The sequence below is a fragment of the Ochotona curzoniae genome, unplaced genomic scaffold (assembly GCF_017591425.1).
Source record: "Ochotona curzoniae isolate NIBS_2020 unplaced genomic scaffold, NIBS_Ocur_1.0 contig_3622, whole genome shotgun sequence".
In the NCBI taxonomy this organism is placed as follows: Eukaryota; Metazoa; Chordata; class Mammalia; order Lagomorpha; family Ochotonidae; genus Ochotona; species Ochotona curzoniae.
In genome coordinates this window covers 17605049-17621593 of record NW_024465926.1, presented here as the reverse complement: position 1 = coordinate 17621593, position 16545 = coordinate 17605049, and positions in this window count along the sequence as shown.

The following is a 16545-nucleotide window of genomic DNA, read 5'->3' as shown; positions in this document are numbered from 1 at the left end:
AACTTTCAGTGAGGTCATCAAAGCCAAGTACATGAAGATTAGATGTCTCAAGGTTTTATTACTCCTACATTCTTTGCTTCAAACTTTAAACACTTTTAATGACTTGTAGCCACTGCTCATTCCACCAGCTTTTACAAAAATTTATCCATTTATTTATTTAAAGTGCAGAGGAACAGAGAGAGAGAGAGAGAGAGAGAGAGAGAGAGAGAGAGATCATTCACCTGCTTGCTCACTTCCCAGATACCAGAAAGCCAAGTCTGGGCCCCACTGAAGTTTGGAGCAAGGACTCTATCATGGTCTCTCTCCTGAGTGGCCGGAGCCCATTTAGTTGAGCCATCTTCTCTTTTCCCATGTGCATTAGTAGGAAGCTGAATGGGAAGTCCTCCAGCCAGAACTCAAATGGACACTCCAGCATGGGATGCTAGTGTCACAACTCTGCCACTACACCAATCGCAGGTACTTTAGAATTACTGAGGCTTATGTTTTTTTTTTTTTATATCTGTTCCCATTGTTAGGAGTACCATGATTTTTCCACCAACAATTTCTTACTCTTTTCTCAATATTTGCCATTTCTTCATTTGATAGCTGGAATAAAATCAATTGTGGGAACTAAGAGAAATTGTGATTTCCCCAAATAACTTATTAGCACAGGCATTTAACTTTCTTTTTTTAAAAAAAATATGCTTTAGATGATGTTTACATAGTTGATTGGGTTGGGGAGAGTTAGGAGAAAGTGGGTGAGACCATTGTTACCACATTTTCTTTTTTCTTCTTCCTGTATCTAGGGGAAAGGAAGGAGATAAGGGGAGAAGGCACATCTAGCCTCCCAACTGCCTATGTACCCAAGGATGGGGAGTGGCCTCCCGATGTCATCCCAGGGTCTCCAGTGTGGATTATGCTCTGAGGCTGCTTAGGTGGTTTCAGTAGTTCTGAAATGCTGTCAATATCACTGATCGAAGGATGAGGAAATCCTTTCAAGGTCCATTGATTGACATAGTTCACCTTAGAGTCTCCATTCACCCAAATATTCGCTGCCAATGTTTGGCTTTTTCTTCTCAGGATGCAATGAAGTCATGGAAATTCTGAACCCCAAAGTTTCCTCATCTTCCTTGGAGGAGCTTCAAGCAAAGGCCAGCCTTGTTCTGGTGCAGACTGTAGTTCAGAGCTATGGAAGGGGGAGGGCATGCATTATGTTAGCAAGTGAACAGGGCTGCCTGCATACAGCCCCGCGGGTACTAACTGTCCTGTTGGTAGGCACTCGGATCCAGGATGCAGGGTTTCAGAAATGTAGGTGGGGGCGTCGCTTGGATTCTGCTTAACTTGGTTCATGGGGTATTCTCTGCACTTTGCTCAGGTTCTCCCTGGGACTTCAATAACCCTGAGAAATTAGGATGGGCTCAATTCGGCCAGCTCAGTGGTGCAGGAGACCAAGGGGATTATTCCCCTTTTATTTGACTTGCAGGAAATCAGCTTCAGGGAGATCTTGGAGTCTTTTGAAGCCTTGAGACTTTTCCCCCAATACTTTTGTCTTAGAAAGCCCTGATAAAAATATGAAACAAAAACTGATGAATTCAGACCAATTTGAGCTTCTTCATTTATAGCAGCCTGCAAGAAGATGCTGGGCATATTTCATCTGTAATGATTTAACTTTAATTAGTGCTGTATCTATCTTCTAATTGCAAAAATACACTGTTAAACGGGTGTGGAAATGTATTTACTGATCGATGCATGAGCAGCTTAGCATCATGCATTCAGATGTTGAGATAACTGGATAAATACATAGTTATATGTTTTCTATATTTTCCCACATTCTTTGATTGCAACCCTTCTTTTTATGTTTCATACTGTGATAATGAGTCTTCTAAATTGCTATTTATAATAAATTTTGAGCAAGATTGTTCACTTCTCTGTTTTTTGTTCAAAAAATTTTTTTTAAATGCTGTGAGTTTGGAACCTACAGAGAGTTACAAATTGAGAGAAACAAACATTTCTGAGAAAACAGACCTCCAGAGCTTTGGAAAGAGTAAAGAATTGACAATTTGAAGGGTTTCAAGTATGCCAAGTGGCCATCAGAACTCACTTCACATTTCAAAAGGGAACAAACAAATCAAGATCTGAGGACTTTACACAGCTGTTTGTTGACTGAGAAACTTTCATTGTATGTTGGATATAATTATTGTTAAGACTCAGTTTAAGAGCAACTTACTTGTTGGTTATTGAAATATATAAGTTTTAATGAGAAGGAGTTGTTAAAATTGACTCAGTTTCTGAATGGATGTTGGCAGAATGAAGTGAGCCCCACAATGTCATGAGCTTGTCAGTGGCAGAGCAGGCACCTTGTGACCCAATACCGACTTTAGGGCATTCTGCACAATTCCACAGTTTTTGACAGCTGTGTTACAAGAATAAAATAATATTGGTAATTATGGCCTAGCAGCTAAAGTCCTCGCCTTGAACGTGCCAGGATCCCATGTGGGCGCCAGTTCTAATCCCAGCAGCTCCACTTCCCATCCTGCTCCCTGCTTGTGACCTAAAAAACAAACAAACAAAAAACTATGTCATCATTCTTTAGGACAGTTTGCTTAAGACTGATTCTCTCACATGTTGGTTATCATCATGGCCTGGCCTAACATTGCCTGCCTCCTGTTCAACTCTCGCTAGTGAGTACTGGCAGGGCTAGATTACAGTACTCACAGGCAATGTGGGCCAGTGTGCAGGCTCAACAGATTAATCCATTCATCTGGCAGCAATAGCATCCCTGGGTTTCAGATTGTGTCCCAGAAAATTCGCTTCCCATCCAGCATTCTGCTTCTGGCCTGGGAAAGCAGCAGAGGATGGCCCAAGTTTTTGAGCCCCTGCACCTATGTTGGAGACCTGAAATAAGCCCTGGCTCCTGGCTCCTGGCTTCCCATAATAACGGCTTTACTTTGGTTCAACTCTGGCAGTTACAGCCATTTGGGGAGATAACTGAGGGACGGAAGATCTTTTCTTTCTGTTTCTACTTCTTTCAGTAAATCTGCCTTTCAGATAAAAAAAAAAAAAGATTAAAGAAAACCCCAAGTACACATTAAATATTTAAATTTCATCAGTAATTTGCTTCATGACATAAATGCGTTAATGATGTTCCTTGTTGTCCCAGTTTCCTTTCATAAAGTAACATTGCTACTTAAATAATCTGGCTCATTATGTTATACAACACCTGGAAATTATTTTCACTTCATTTAGAAAAAAAAAAAGGCTTATTTCTACCGAGAGGAAGTCAGTTTACATAGCACCCGAATGCCTAAGGTGAGTCTAACAGACTAACAGACACCACATTAATCCATGATATTACACAAGCAAAATAAGGTGGTGCATTTGCTATTTTTTTCTTGAAATCTGTTAAACAATTCTATGTAACTTCAGGTGACTGATGAATAAAACATCACAGATCAAGCTGGCTGCGACTGAATTTTGGCTTAATCCTGCTGGCTTAATTTGGTTGTTTGTTTGTTTGTTTTTTTGCTGCTTCACCTGATGTTGTTTTCACCTGAGGTGGATAAATATATATTATGCATAGGAGAAAATGAGTCACATAAATTTAAATACCTGGAATCAGGTGTCAGCATTATTCAGCTGCTTTCAAATAGTATGCCTTGGTTGAGGAGAAACATAAAAATAACTCCCCACGCAAACCCCTGGGGAACAAAAAAAAAAAACCCCTGGACTAACACAAGCTGTCCTCCAAAAAGGTGTGAGTCAGTCGAGGAAGGCATTGATGTCATTATTCCCGTAAAAAGGACAGAACGAGTTTGTAAGTATATACAAGTACAAAAGTTTGTTCAATTGTTTTAAGGGAGCAAAGGTCTTGAATAGCAATGTTTTTGCGTGCGCAGCAGAGAAAAATATAAAATTCTAGTAAGCTGATGGCGTTGACAGCTGAAGAAGTGCATCATGCATCTCATGGCACGTCTGTCATACTAGAATACTTCAGGTTTGCATCTAAATGTAACAAATTTCTTCCTGTGTCCATGTCCTTTAAGGTCCAAATCTGGGTTTATGATCCAGAGGGAAATTATTACACAGAGATACAAAAAATTCGTATCTTTCATGCACTCTGTTCCTTGTTTAGGTCCTAGTGCTTAATTTAGTTGTAATTAATGTACATCACTATCGTTGCCTTTAACTCTGAAAAAAATAGGTAATTTCAAATTGGGGAGAAATTTTCAGATCTTTCTGTCTCACCCCGATTCTAGTATTATTAGTCAATGGAATAGTGAATGTCTGTGAAACCTGGAAGTTGTAAAATTATCTGCAAGCGTAATGGTAGTAACAAATAAAATAGCTTTCTATCTTAATGCCCCAATATCTTTTTACCTTAATACATCATAGTAAGTGCCACCTAGAAAATATGTTCAGAATAAAAGGTTTTAAAATGTATCTAAGAAGATTCTACGAGGTTAACTTTAGCCTACTTGCTCCTGTGCAGATCTTTTGGAATAAATCATTATTTTTGTTACTTGTACTTTATGTAAGTAGCACCTTGTTCCCTAAGCATTCATTCACATGTACACCAGTTTGCTTACTTTGAAAGTGCATGACTTTTCTTTTTCCTGCAGTGGATGGATATTTTATTAACGAAACAATCCAATTAGAGTCAAAGACAATGTCAAAATATTGTTAAAATTAAAGGTTTTAATAACTGAACTAGTTGAAACAGAAAATGCCTACAAATTATATTTCTGTGGGTTTATGAACACCTAGAAAATTCCTATGCATATTACATAGATAGAGGTTTTAACACAATAAAAATAATGTGTGAGTACACATAATGTTGCTAATATATAAGTAAATATTTAGTGAAGGAGACAGAAGGCAGTTAAGTCTTCAAACAGCATGACAAAGAAAAAATCAGAAAGTAGTACATCAACGTTTCTTCTGGCTTTAAATTATGAAACAATTTCTACTTAACTAAAAATCACTGAAATTTCACTTTTTTACATTTTTAAATTTGTATGTATCCTGGACATTTTTAGACAGAAAGTCACAATTATTTTCATCAAGCATAGGCGTGTTATGATTCCTCTTTTGCACACATGGCACCCCCAAAAGTGAAAGGCTGAGCCACTTGTACAGATCTGCACAGCTGTTAAGTTCAATGAACCTTCAAACCAAGTCAGTCTCCTTCCAGAACAGTCTCCTTTCAGCCCTCCTCAGTGTTACCCCCACGCAGTTTATACCCTGCTTCTCACCAGTTACAACTTTCTGTTTGGAAAAATTTATTGAATATTCTGAAGCCTTTTATAGAGAATGTTTTGGTTGTCTCCACAAAGACATACTGAGACCTCCAATCCTTGGTACCTGGGAATAAACATGGAGGATATGGTAATCTCTTGGAGCTTGCAAAGGACATCTGGTGCTATCCAGATGGGAACAACGGTCTGGGCCAGACCAAAGCCAGGATCAAGGTACTTGTTACAAGTTTCCCGTGTTGAGTTCAGGGACCCAAAGACCCGGATCATTTTCCCCTACTTCAACAGGTGCGTCAATGGGGCTACATTATATATGGAGCAGCAGTGACTCAAACCACCATCCATATGGGATGCTCTTTTTGCAAGTCACATCTTAACTTGCTATATCACCATACCAGCCCAGTATCATTATTCGCTCTGGTTCTTGTTTTGGGGGTTAGGATTGACGCCAGGGATAGAGATAAGAAACGGGTCTTTGCGCATTAAAGAGTTTAGGGAAGGAAAGAATCTGTGAAATCAGCAATTTAAAAGACTACACTTGGTCTTAGCCAAAAGGCCGAGAAGTGATAGTAATTTAAAATACTTCTCAATGTAAGAGAGGCTGTGTTAATACAAACAGATGTATTTTCTCATAATTCTGTGGCTAGATTCTTTTGGCAGGGGCTGGCAAATGGAGACATCCATTTATGCAACTGAGTCATACAGATAGTGCGGGTGGTATTTAATGATTTGAGAAACCACAGCTTTACTTATATTTCACACCACTTCCAGCCTGCAATCATCATTTTTTAAATTATCAATTTTATTTGTAAGATTGAAAGAGAGAGAAGAAAAGTCAGAGAGACAGAACAACTTTCATCTGCTGGTTGACTCCCCAGATGGCCGAAACAGGCTCTGCTATGGGGATGCCGGAATTACAGGTGTAGCATAACCCACTGCACAACAGCATCACCCAGTGGGGGCACTCCCCCAAATCACTTTGACCAATTTCCATGTATTTCTAGAATGGTTACTGTATGTTTTCTTCAATACAAGAGATCTCCATAGTGGATGGCTTGTGGTGCCAGCATTTCATATCAGAATGCTAGTTCAAGTCCTGGCTACTCTGCTTCCACTCCAGCATCCTGCTAATCTGCTATGGAAGGCAGAGCAAGACAGCCCAAATGCTTGGGCCCCTGTCTTCCAGGTGGGAGATCAGGATAGAGTCCCTGGCTACTGCTTTCAGCCTGTCCTGGACATTATTGTTGCAATCATTTGGGGAATAAATCAGTAGATGAAGTCTTTCTGTCTCTGTCTGTGTCTCTGTCTCTCTCTCCTGGTTTTCTTCTTCTCACCTCTCTTCCTCTCTTCCAGTCATTCTACTTTTCAAGCAAATAAATCTCCAGAAAAAGATTATCTCAAACTCAGTGGCTTAAAATAACACAATTTAATGCCTGATGGTTGGAGGGCATATTTGACACAGGGCTAAAAATCAGTGTGTCCAGAGGGCAAGGTTCTTTTCTGGAGGCTCAAAGCAGAGAAGTTTTCTTGCCTATTTAAGATCTAGAAGCTTCCCACATTCCTAGACACCTAAATCCCCCTTTTCATCTTCAAAGCTTATATATAACTATACCTTCAGTTACACTTCTATAACCAAATCTCTCTTTGATCAAAGCTGAGTAAGTTTTCCTGGCTTAAATAAGTCATTTGATTCTCTGGTGTCCATTTGGATAATATACAGTGGTGGGAATTCTCATCTCAAAATCTCCAACCTGAATCACACCCCATGTTTATACACTTGATAGAATACAACTCAACCATAAAAAAAACAATGAGACTCTGTCTTTTGTTACCAAATGGATGCTTCTGGAGACCATTAGTGCGATCAGCCAGACCCCGTAAGATAAATATCACATGTTTTTCTTGGTTTCAGTGTGTGATATAGAGAGGATAAAAACACAGTGCATGTGAATGAACTTAATACTTGTTTTTGATGATTGTTTGCAGTCCTTGTCTGTACTCTTGGGGAAACAGTGTTTTTTTCTCTTTACTGGTTATTGAATTCTTTATTTGGTAGATAGTTAAGCTTGTGATTATAAAGAAAACTGATAGTATGTCATGGTAAAAATTTAGTGAAAAGTAAGGGAAGAGGCAATGTGGGAGTGACAGAAGGATAGGAGATATATTGGAAAGCACCACTGTGCTCTCAAAATCATATATTTGAAATTTGCTCCTTTTATAAAACCAAATTTTTAAGGGCTTTGTGTTACAATGTATACTTTCTTTTTTTCTGGTGGACAAACTGTAAGCGTATATTTTATGTAGTGCAGTGAGTTAAGCCATTCTGTTACTTAGCTATTTATTTGTTTAAAAGGAAGAGAGAGAAAGAGAGAGAGGTGAGAGAGAGAAAGAGAGAGAGAGAGAAAATACTTTCTATCCACTGTGCACTTCTCAGGCCACAGGCAGGAAGCTGTATTGGAATTGGAGCAGCCAGGACATGAGCCCGCACCAGGATACTGTAAACAGTGCCTTATCATGCTGTGTCACAATGTCAGCCTTGTATACAAAAACTTTTGACCTTGAGATAGTCATTGCAGTTTATGTTTGCTTTTGTCATCCATGCTTAGGTGTCATAAGCAAGAAATCATTGTGAAGGTCTCCAGTGTTTTCTGGTAGGAGTTTTGTAGTGTAAGATCTTATCAGGTCTTAATTCACTTTGATTATTTTTTATGTGTGTTGTGTAAGATAAGTGGTAAATTCCTTTTGTACCAGGGTATTAAATACTATTTTTTGGAAGAATCGATTCTTGGCATATTCTTTATTCTTAGCACCCTTTGTTAAGATCAACACGTGTGGATTGCTTTTCCTTTTCCATTTTTTCAGTTTTTCTTCTAGGTTTTGGTTGTTTTACCAAGTGCCACGTGTTTTGTTTATGTAGCTTTGCAATACATTTTGAAAATTAAGTTTTGGGTTTCTCTCTGATATTGATTTGACTGACCTTTTTGATGATTCCATATGAGTTTTAGGAATGACTTTTATCTGAATGTTAAAAAATGCCATTTCAGTAATGAATGGGGATCCTTTGCCTCTGGTGAACTCTTTGAGTAGTACAGCGATTTTGAAATATTAAATGTACTCATCAACGATCACGGAGTATATTTCGATTTATTTGTGTCTGTTTTAATCCCTCTGTAGTTTTCATTTGTAGTCTCCTTGATTAAGTTTGTTCCTGAGTATTCCTGCTCTTTGATATTACTATAACTGAGCTGTGTTCCTTAATCATCTTTTTTGGAGAGTTGGCTGTGAGTGTGCAGAGATGCTGTTGCTGTTCTCAGGCTCATTTGCACTCTGCATCTATACCGAGCCTGTAGTTCTACATTTGTTGTACTTGTTGCATCTTTGATCAGAGCACCTACAAACGGATCGTTTTAATTCTTTCTTTCTACTTTGGATGTACTTTACTTTTTTCATATTTTATGGGTAAGATTTTTTCAGCAGAGATGAAAAGATGAAACGTTTTTGCCTTATTCCTAGTCTCAGAAGAAAATTAATTTTTGCATCATTATGAATGAGCTGAACTTTCATGTGTGGCTTTTGTTATGTTGAGGTAGATTGCAGATTTAGTTTGTGGAGTGTATTCATGGGATTTTTATTCCTGTTGTAGTGGATGTGCCATGTTAATTTAGTTGTTTATGTTGATAGGTGCTTCTCACAGGCAACCCTCTTGGACATTCTGATGACCCTCTCATATGCTGTGGAGGTCATGGAGATGGTGCTTGGTTGAGCAGTTTTGCATTTATGTTTATCCTGGATATGGACCTGCTTCCTGTATTGTCTTTGTCTTCTGTTTCAGGCTAATGTTGGCTTCATTGAAAGAGTTCAGGAAGTTCTCGTCAGTGCCTTTGGAGCATTTGAATGTTAATGCTAATTTTTCATTAGCCAATAGAACTGCCCAGGTAAGTCACGTGGGTTTTGCCTTTCTTCCTTGTGGTGTTTTTGGTGAGTGATTAATTTTCTTCACTGGTTTCAGAGCTTCTATTTTTTCATGTTTCAATCTTAGCAGACTGTAAGCTTCCAAGGATTTACCTCCTTGAGTGTGTTTAACACATTTCCATGTAGTTTCATAATAATCACTTAAGCTTATTATTTTTGAATTGTCAATTGCCATGTAACAAACTCTTCGATATCTGAATTATTTAAGTTTTACCTATTTATTTGCCTTGTCTATTCAAGGATTAAGGATTAGTGCATTTTGTTCTTTCAGATATCCTATTTTTAAGTTTCATTACTCTCCTGCTATTTTTATTCTCTATTTTGTTTGGGTGCATTCTTATCTCTATTTTCTTCCTTCTGTTAACTCTGTGTTCAGTTTCTTCTTTTAGGTCTCTGTATTCAAACTGTTCATTTGACAGCTTTTAAAAATATAGTCATGTATTACTATAAACTTCCCTCTTGGTACTATGTTTGCTGCACAAAAGTACATACCACAATTTCATATGTTCCAAGTTCTGCTTGCTTAAATATATTTATAATTTCCCTCTTCATATCTTCTTTATTTATGTGCTGTTCAAGAGGATGCTGTTTAATTTCTACACATTCATGAAGTTATTAGCTTTTCTTCTGGTATTTATTTCTGACTTTATTCTACTCTGAAACATTATAAACTTGTAAATAACTTGCAGCTTAGTAACATGTAACATGTCCCGGAGAATGCGTATATTCCTAGAACATGTTCTAGAACATGTGTTTAGTTAATGTTTGGTGGGAGTTTCTGTTGGTGTCCGTTGTGTTTTTTGGGCCGAGCAAATTGTTCAAATATGCTATTTTCTCATCAGTTTTGAATATGGTTGTTCTATGAATTACTAAAACTTAGGTATTGATTTCTCTTACTATTTTACTGCTGAGAATGTCTCCCTTTGTTTTGCCATTCTTAGCTTTATATATTTAAATGCTTTGATGCAAGTACATTTGTAGCTGTTACAGCGTTCTTATGAATTGATGTGTTTGCCATGATATAATGCCTTTTGTGACAGTTTTATTGAATTTAAAATCTGTCTGATACAAATACAACCTCCCTGTTCTCTTTTGGTTATCATTTTCATGGAACATTTTTTTTCCCATCTAGTACCATTCAGCCTATGTGGATATGATTAGTCATTTTTTGAACCATCTATATACCATCCTCATTTCATAAATTGATTTTTAAAGTCCTAGATTTGTTTTTTAAAGATAATTAGATACGTTTTATTAAGCCACTTAATTTAATTAGAGCTGATTGCCTGTACACTATATGGTATTCATGACATGGGTCTTCCCCTTTTCTAGACTAATCATTCCCTAGGAGTCCTGCGTCCAGGGGAAGCAACTTCTTGCCTCTACATGGGCATGGTCTTGGCCCTCTATTTTGTCAGCTCCCCTCTTTTCCTTTTCACGGCCTTTCCTCCTTATGAGCTTCTGCTTTTCAATGTCCTAGTAGCCCTAGCTGAAGTTCCCAAAGAGAAAAGTTCCAGGATAGGTGGCCTCACTGGTAAGTTCTTTCAGACACCCCCCCCCCAAATGCACAATGACCTTTTATAATATACTTTAACAAATAACAACTGCCCACTCGTTTGTAGAGTCAGTGTTGCCTTGCTACAAAATACTGAGGAAAATTGCTTAATACTTCCAACGAAAGATCCTCAACTGAATTTGAACTGTGGTAATGCAGCAAGGTGGAGAAATCTACCATGGGGAGAGGGTTCGAGGAGAGGTGGGGAGAATCCCAGTGCCTATAACACTGTGTCACACAATGCAATGTAATTAATAATAATAAAAAAAAGATCTATCTATTTGTCTATCTATTTATATTGGAGAGGCAGATTCACAGAGAGAAGAAGAGACACAGAAAAAGACTTTCTGTCTGCTGGTTCACTCAGCAAGTGGTCACAATGGCCTGGCTGAGCTGATCTGACACCAAGAACAAGGAGCTTCTTCCAGATCTCCCACACAGGTGCAGGCAGGGTCCCAAGGCTTTGGGCCATCCTCAACTGCTTTCCCGGCCACAAGCAGAGACCTGGGTGGAAAGTAGAGCAGCTTGGACATGAACTGGTACGCATATGGGATTCCAGCACATGCAAGGTGTGGACTTTAACCACTAGGCTACTGTGCCAAGCCTGAGAAAATTCTAACTGAATTTATAAACCAACATTACTTATGACATAAGTACAAACATGTTAACTAATAGCAGGATTTGGTGAGGATGCAAAGCTATGGGGCATTTGCATGAAATATTAGAAATGAAAAGCGATGTGGCACTTTGAAACATTAAAATTTTAGTGATAAATTTTCATTTAGCTCCTATCACCGGACTCAATAATTAAAGTGTAGGGGATAATCAAGGGAAATAGATATGTAAATCCACATAAAGGCTTTTAGGTGATTATTCAAAGCAACAATCTTCTTAAGAGCCTCAAACTGAAAACAACCCAAACACTCAGCCGCTGATAGCTTGCTGGACAAAGTGTGGTGCATCCATAAAACGGAGTATCATCTCGTTACACAGATGAATATGCTTTATAGCATGCAGCATGTACAGCTTTCAGAAACATGCTTGGTGGAAAATGCAGACATGAAGTTTTCATATTGTATGAATCCGTGTATGGCAGATGCCTTGAGAATAAACCAGTGTCATTCTGAACCCAGTAAAGAGAATGCAATGTTTGCAAAATGTCGGATAAACTTATGGTGTAGTATTAATGTTCCAATTCTAGTTTGTAATGATTTTTCCGTTCAGTTAATGTACTAAATTTCAATGAATTATACACTTACAATGAGGCAATTTTATGGTAAATTATACCTCTGTAAAGTGGATAAAAAGCAACCTGCACGGGATGAAGATGGGAGGTATAAAAGAAACAATTATAACACCATGGTGATGACGATTAACCTAAGTGATAGTTAGTGAAGAGTCTTCATATTGTTCTTTCTACTTCAGAGAATGTTTGAAAATTGAATGAAATATCTCCACAGAAAACGAGGTCAGTAACTTATGGCTCAGAAATATTCAGGACAAGATTATCAGGCTTGCAGAAGTTTCTTTAACAGGTGCAACAACAGTTTCTCTGAATTTTCATTATTTCTTCAAAGCTGTATTTTAGGTAAAATATTCAAAGTTAGATGTTCAAAATCGACATAGAAATCAAAAATCCTAATGACACTTTATTATAGTACAAGCAAGTTACAAGTGGTTCTTCTGAAGCCAATTTCTTTTATATGAGATTGAAACTAGATATTGGAAAAAGTCAAGGATAAAAATGCCTCTGCTGTTTAGAAATCAGCATTTTCGATTTTTTGGTAATACTTCCTACAGATAGTTACATTTCTTTCTGGTTCTGTTTCTTTCCCTGATTTCATTTTTCTTTCTTCTTTGTCTTTACCTTTCCTTCCTTCCTCCCTCCCCCGCTATTTTTCCTTCTTTCTTCTTTTCTTTCCCCATCCTCCCTCCCTCCTTCCCTCCCTCCTTCCTTCCTTCTTCCTCCCTCCCTCCTCCTTTCCTTCCTTCCTTCCTTCCTCCCTTCCTTGCTTCCTCCCTCCCCTCCTTCCTCCCTCCCTTCCTTCCTTCCTTCCTTCCTTCCTTCCTTCCTTCCTTCCTTCCTTCCTTCCTCCCTACCTTTCCTCCCTCCCTCCCTCCCTTCCTTCCTCCCTTCCTTGCTTCCTTCCTTCCTTCCTTCCTTCCTTCCTTCCTTCCTTCTTTTCTTCCTCCCTTCCTTCCTTCCTTCCTCCCTTCCTTCCTTCCTTCCTTCTTTCCTTCCTTCCTTCCTTCCTTCCTTCCTTCCTTCCTTCCTTCCCCCAGGACATCTACTTCAGAACAGTGGCTAGGAGGGGCCAGTGTGTGACCTACTCATTAGCCACCACCTGCCATACTGCCATCCTGTATGTGCACCTATTCATGTCTGGCTGCTCCACTATCCAATCAAGTTCCCTGCCAGTGGCCTAAATATCATAAATCCATACAATCCCAAAAGAGAAAAAAAGAAAACAGAGACTTGAAATATCCTTCCTCTTATCATAAATATTTGTGAATAAAAACAGACGCACAAATACAGTTTTCTTCAAGAAAATGCATCGCTTTTCATGAAAACTATTTGTTGGAAAGTTTTTTTAAGAGATGAAGTCAAATCTATTAAAACTAAAAGAATGATTATATGTTACCCCTTTCTCAGTTGGTTTTCAATCTGTTCCTGATTCCTTATAACTTGTTATTATTTAGTCTTCTTTAATGACAAGAATACTTAGAGTTGTGACTTATACTTTAAGAAAATGGCTTTAGTAAGAGAAGAGGGTGACAGCTTGTAATGAAAGTGCTCCTTCTGAACATGCCACCTCACACTTTCCTATTAGAGGGTAGTGCAACACTCCTGGTCTAGCACTGACGATTTGAAAAGACGTGTCTCTCAAGTTGCCATTATGTATAAATCTCCTATTGACAACTTTAGTGCAGAAGCTATGGGTCTGCCATGACAGATCCAAACCCGAGTGAGAGCAGTTACTGCGATTTCTTAAAATCTAAAACAAAGAGGGACTCACTTGGTGTTAGTCCTTAATGCCAAAGCTTAGGTTCAGAATCGCGACATAAAAGGACACGCACAACATTGCATGAACATGACAAATTTCCTGTTCACATTGATAAAATAAGAATAAAGCTAAACTAATTTGGCAAGACCGTTTAAGTGGCCAAATTCAGAGCTTCTGCTTTCATGTTAGTTGATACTGTGCGGATGTGGCATGTATCAGGTGAAGTTATCGTCAATGCATACAGTTCATGCTGTGGGTGGTGTTGCTAAAGGAGGTAATGGATCTATTGGGCGATGTCTGAACCATTTTCAGTTAGGCCCTGACAGTCGCCACCACCGTGTCACTCCTTTTTCTGCCTTATTATGATGTGTTAATAGATTTGATTTTATCATACTCAATTTGTGTTGAACTCAGAATCATCAGTTCTCTAGAAATACTACTATTTATTTATGTGCCTCTGTGTAAACATATCATGGATGTCTTTCATAGTTTCATTTTTTCAGAAAATAACTTTGTTGTCATTATTTTTATTGTCATTTATAAATTCCAGGTTGACTGTTTAAATTTACCTGCAAGACTTGAGTTTTCAAATGCTATTTAATGAAACAGGAACATATTTTCATAAGCAAAGTGAAAAAAGCAAGTCATAAAATTATACATATGTGAAATATAGAAATAGAAAAACAGTTATGAGAGTAATGAATGATAGCTTATTTTGAAATGACCCAACTGCACCAGAGTATTATATCTATTCATTTATTTATCTGCTTAGTTATGGCATTAGTTAGCTTTGTAAGAATAATGGGATGCTTTGAAATCGGTGTTGTTTATAACAACATATTTTTTTCTTGTGCTATTTGTCTGCAATAGACATGGCTCAACGTGGCATTCTCTGTCTTAGACATATCATTATCATGACAGAGGGCAAAGGTTCTAGAGTTGTAATAAGCACCCCAGAGGTCTTTAAGTTTCTTGTAAAATACCAGTTACACAAAAAATAGTGTGGATTTTAAAAAATGCTCATGGAAATGAGCTTATGATTTAATTCAATTTCCATGTTGTTTGTTTTGTTTTGGTATTGTAAATTATTTTCACTATGTTCTATGAGATATATATATATATATACACAAACACACACACACATATATATGGTAGATATATATTAGGTATACAGAATGCCACAAGATACATTCAATGAGAATTGCAACAGAGTTGATAAGAAATGTTCTTTTTCTTCTTTTTAAATATTTTTATTGGAAAGGCAGATGGAATTTATGGAGAGAAGGAGAGACAAAGACTAAACTCTTCTATTCCCTAGCTCACTCCCAAATGGCCAGCTGAGCTGATGCAAAGCCAGGAACCAGAGGCTTCTTCTGGGTCTCCCATGCGGGTGTGGGCAGTCTTCAACTGCTTTCCCAGGCCACTAGCAGGGAGCTGACTTGGAAGTAGAGCAGGTGGGACATGAACCTGTGTCCATGTGGGATTGTGGTACTAAAGCAAGGTGAGAATTTAGCTATTGAGCCATCATGCCAGGCTTGAGGAATGTTCCAATAAAAATCAGGTCTGAGTAATTGAACTAGTTGAAAGCAATTTAATAAACTGCCATCTATACTAATATTTATTACTATTGTCTTACATTTACTAAACATTTCATTGCTCATACAGTATTTTGATATTGTTCTAAGCAATTTCAAATATTAATCTATTGAGTCTCATACCACTTCTGTGATGTCACTGCTATTATCATCCTTTGCTTATAGGGGAGAAAAGTTTAACACAATAAGGTTAAGTCAGGGCACCCAAACTTAACCCAGTTGCAAGTGGCCAGGTGTCTGCTGCAACCTAGGCATACTGGCTCCAGGTTCATGTTTTCAAGTAATCAAATGGGCAACATAGTACAGAGTACAAGGGTTACTACACTGTAACTTTTGGCAGTTTCAGAAATCTCTATGAAGTTTTTATTTTTTAATTATTCTGCATTAAATGAAACAACAAGGAATAGGGAGACAGGCAATCTGGTAAAATTGCTTATTTGACATCTCAGGAAAAAAAAAATGTAAGAATGTCAAATCTTTTGATTTCAACTCATCATTGCTCCCTGTCCCCAAAACCATGACGTGTAGAAGGCTTAGCTATGTGACCTCCACTCCACCATCATGGAAAGTAATAAAATCCTGCACGTGTCCAGAAAATCATGTAACCTAAACCCTTAATGCCAGATACTGATTTGCCTGTCATGATATTTTTATGTATCAAGGACTTACAAAGAGTAGAAAAGAATTTATTATACATGAATATGTCTGCTTTTTTTTTTCCTTTTTACCAGATTCAGTATCTATCTAGATCAGTAATGTGTGACTTTAATTGTGTGCAGCCTACCGCATTTTGGTTTCTACTCTACATTATTCTTGCAACTGTCATTGAAAGAATTTGCGATATGTTTTTCCTAGAAATATTACCACTTCACGTTCATCACCTTGACATTAATTTTCTGGAGATGGAGTACTATGTAATTTAAATTAGAATCACTTCATTCAGTGATATGTTGATTGTATTTATTATGATAACTCGATGTGTGATTATTTGGAAGTCGTAGCTCAAAGCAGAGTAATTTGATACGAGTGTTTTCTTGTAACAATGATAGCATTCAATCTTCTATGAGAACATGCTTCACTATATTGAATAACGTTGTTTTATAAGTTAGATAAAACATCATTACATTGTACCGCTCTTTTCTGGCCTTTGCAATGCATTTTTACAATGGTATAGTGTATGTACAAGC